We start from the raw sequence: 4,684 nt of genomic DNA, 5'->3' as shown, positions 1-4,684 counted from the left end.
AAAAACAGTCACTAGCAAATTTCCTTAGCCTTTAATTCACACACCAAGTTATTGTTAAATTCAGTCTGTGCTGTCGAGATATCCTTAATTTTTCCCCTGACTATATCCTAACTCCAGCAAGCAAGCAAAAATAAACATTAAATCAGGACACTGAACTGATTCTACCTATTCGGAAAAGATCGTCGTTATACTGAAAAAAACACTGGCGTCCACTACAGTGGCTCCTACATCCACCTGCCACATTAAGAGGTGTAATTGAGAAGAAATACTTAATTTAAACAAGGATTTACGATTCTTAAGACGTAACGCTCTTCCTTTTCCATTTCCGTATTACACCCTTACCCTCCCCTCTTCTAATCTATCTTTGTCTCTCAGTCTCTTGTTTTCAGTATCTACTTCCTCTCCCTCTCCATGTGTGTGTGTGTGTGTGTGTGTGTGTGTGTGTGTGTGTGTGTGTGTGTGTGTGTGTGTGTGTGTGTGTGTGTGTGTGTGTGTGTGTGTGTGTGTGTGTGTGTGTGTGTGTGTGTGTGTGTGTGTGTGTGTGGGTGGGTGGTGGGTGGGTGTGTGTGGGTGTGGGTGGTGGGTGGGTGGGTGCGTGCGTGCGTGTGTGCGTGCGTGCCTGTGCGTGTGTTCATTATGCTTGCAGATACACACAAACAATTTGTTTCGTTATATTTTTCCATTACCTGACTGTTTAGCAAGACTACCAATACGGTAAAAGGATGGATACAGTATATTCAACCATGACTTGCATATATATATATATATATATATATATATATATATATATATATATATATATATATGTATATATATATATATATATATATATATATATATATATGTATATATGTATATATATATATATATATATATATATATATATATATATATATATATATATATATATATACTACACTTCAGCATGGGGGAACAGAAGAACCAAGATAGTTTATCCTAGCCATGCTTGGCTTCATACTCATATAGACAACAAATTTATTCTTTCCATAATTTCCCACACTTTTTAAAGCCTAAGCCATGGTTAAATTGTTGTGCTCATTAATTACAACATCCCCCAGGCTCATTAAAAAGGTGTAAATGAGGTCACTGCCACCACCCGATTGGTACGTTCGGGAACGAGTGTATGTTGTAAGAAGGGATGCAATGTTAGAGGAATTGTGGAAAGGAGCGACAGTGGTGTGCGTATGTATGTGTGTGAAGTGTAGTTGTGCAAATGAGCCGAAGTGAGGTAGGCGTGGTTGAAATCCCGAGGAGAGGCGTGTACAGATGCTTCATCTATACTTTAGGGTTTTTGATTGTTTACCGTTTAGCTTTAGAATAGAATATGTTTTAGGCGTTATTCAGCCTTCCTTCTTACATAGAGTCGGGGACTTATCAAAAGGTATTATAATATTATCTATTTATTTTGTAACATAAAGATAAAACAGGACAAAACGAAATACGGCACAGTAAAACAAACACTAAAACACAAGACAAAAACAGAAAAACAATAAAACACGAGACAAACATTAAAACGAGAACCGCCTTCTCTCACATATAAAAACTGAATCACTTCTCTCTCATTGCCGAGACCACCTATCTTGGGCACCACAACCACAGTCACACCGATCTGCCCTCTTGAAGGGCCGGGGACTTTTCCTTGTCACCTCGGCCCGCGAAACTGAGTTTGGTTCTAAAAAAATCTCACATAAAAAAACTTGCATTGTACACTAAAATGTTCTTTACATAATAATTAAAATGACTTTTAAAAAGTTATTTCATAAAATGAATAAAAGTTCCTTGAAACAAAATAGTAAAATAAGTAAAAAAGAACCATTATGTACATGGTAAGATCGTTCATAAATATATAAAAATGTAGAAATATAAAAATATAAAAATATAAAATGTAAAATATTCATAATAAAGTTAAGATGAAATAATAATGAGGTAAATAAAGATTAAAAGTTATTGCAAATTCATTTTCTTTGTGGTGGTCTCATTTCCCAAGGTTCGTCTAAAACACGATGTAAAAATGTTTATTAAAACATACTAAAATATTAAAACATACTAAAATAAAAAGCTAACACCAAAGTAAAGCTTAAAACATAAGGACGGGTAACGAGGCCGCGCAGGTGAGTCGCTCCAGGTGGCTTCCCGCTTTCTGTTGCCGCAGCTTCCTCACCGTTGACGGGCATCCTCACCCCCGGGGGATAAAAACAGGGGCTTTAGGCAACCTAGGGGGCGTACGAGGCTGCGACACCTCCGTGGAACGAGGAGGAACGCCGCCCTTCATCTCGAAAAGGGGGGAGACGAAAGAATATGTAGGGGACCGTGGGGGACGTACACAGGCGGTCCACTACAAAATCACACCTGGTTCTTTACTCCTACTACAGGAAAAACTGAAAGCGTATCGTACTATTCAGGAAGAGAAATATCAAGGTATTTCCGCTTCAGCGTCTTCTAATAAGTGCTTCAACTCTTCCGCTTTGGGTAGAACCGATTACGCTCACAGTTCAGAAGCTGGAATCTCCAGGATATTGAACGTAACTTTATTACTACTTCTAAACATATACAAGCTTATTAAAAGAAATACACCACATAATATATCTATCATATATAAATATAACTATATTATAATATTATAATATAATATAAAGTATATATATATATATCATAATAATATATATATATTATATATATATATATTAATATATATATATTATATATATATATATATATATAATATATATATTATATATATATATATATATATATATATATATATATATATATATATATATATATATATATATATATACATGAGAAGAAATAATTTGACAAATTCATCAGGATTATGTACTGTAGCACTACTACAGAATAAATGTATATTAGTCAAGACATGAAGATTCACTTGACATACATGACCATGTCACTCGACCTGACCTTGGTAGCGACTATTTTCAGTTAATGTGATTTATTAAGGGGCCATGTTATAAGTCCTCTGTGATGAAATCGTTCGCTTTGGATGCAGGTGTGTCAAGAAAGGAACTTCTCTGCGATTTAATGTGGCCATTACATAACCCCTATAACATGATAATTGGATTGCCTATCATCATTACTGCAAATGCCAGGTGCCTGGAGAGAGGGTGCATTATTCGAGGAGAATAAGGAATAAATTTAAATAAATCTTTAAGGTAAATCTACTTGCTATCATATGTCAAATTCTATTTCTATGATTTGCATTCGCCTTTTTTCTCTTTCTCTCTTTCTCTCCCCTCTTATTCCTTCCACACTATCCTCTCTTGCTCCATCTCAAATTTCATTACACATCATGTTGCAGATGCTCATTACAATCAGTTGAAAGTCGCAACACATCTCAACATCGTACACAAAGCAGAATGAACATCACAGCAAAGCCTTCGGGCATAGCATCGCTATAATTTAAGAAACCGATATAAAAGAATAAATGAACAAATAGACAAATGAATAGATATATAAATAATCTAGCTAATAGTAAATATATAAGTAATGAAAAAATATCAAATAAACACATTGATTAAAAATAAAAATAAAATTTTATTAGCTAGCCACATCCTTATACACGATCTTTAAATGTAAAATTTGGGTCGAACCATGGAATGTTTGCAGATGAAATATTGATCTCAACATGTGGAGTAGAGGGGAAAAAACATACAAGCAGATAAAGGAGAAAGAACGATTAATGGATGCTTGAATTATCAAATGGGTACAAACACGCAATTTTTACGAGAGGCAGACCAGTGCATAAATCATCGCTGAGTATTGACAATGTATTTGCGAACGTAAAGAGCTCCACCGATGTTTTGGGAGGCAATATTCATCGCTTTCATTCGATATTGTTATCAAAATTTCCTTTTCCGCTGAGTCAGTTAATCCTATAAGCACGTATGCCATTATCTTACATTATTCCAAATTATCCTCGGCACTGAAGTCATACCTAGTGCCATTATTCCATTAGCAGGAGCCTCGCAAAATTATTTATCTTATTATCATTACCACTGGCCACACTATCGCATTATCATCATCACTGGCCTCATTATCCTGTCTATATCCTGGTTATAATAATAATAATTCGGAAATTTCCCTAATAAATAATCAAGAACCGTTAATGCTACAATCACTATACTAATATATCCCAGTGCCACAACACGCACGATCACCATCAACACCATGCACCAATGTGACTCACCATACGATTATCATAATCCCATAATCGCTCTTCCAGCCAGACCACAGAGCAGGAACACATAAGGGATAGTGTTCCTGCTAAAACCTCCCTAGATCATAGTTTATCCTTATCTGACACCGTGGAAATCATATGCATTGTTCAGAAATGAGGTGAAGGACACTCTTTCCGAAATGAATGTCGTCGTGACTTATTCCACGCGTTTTGAAGTAATCTAATTATCCAAATATACGTTGCAAAAAGCAAGTCATTTCCATAAAGAAGTTTTTACTGAGTCCCCGCAACTGATACTGAGTCTGTATTGGAATGACCCCGACAACAAAGGAGAGGGCACGCGACGCTCCCACGTATATTGGTTAAACAAACTGTCCCGCTTTCAGAGGCACCAGCAAATGTAAGTATGTAAGCAAATGCATAATTAAACAAATAAAGAAATGAATAGATATATAGATCAATAAA

The sequence above is a fragment of the Penaeus monodon genome, chromosome 8 (assembly GCF_015228065.2).
Source record: "Penaeus monodon isolate SGIC_2016 chromosome 8, NSTDA_Pmon_1, whole genome shotgun sequence".
Lineage (NCBI taxonomy): Eukaryota > Metazoa > Arthropoda > Malacostraca > Decapoda > Penaeidae > Penaeus > Penaeus monodon.
This window is presented reverse-complemented; position numbering follows the sequence as displayed.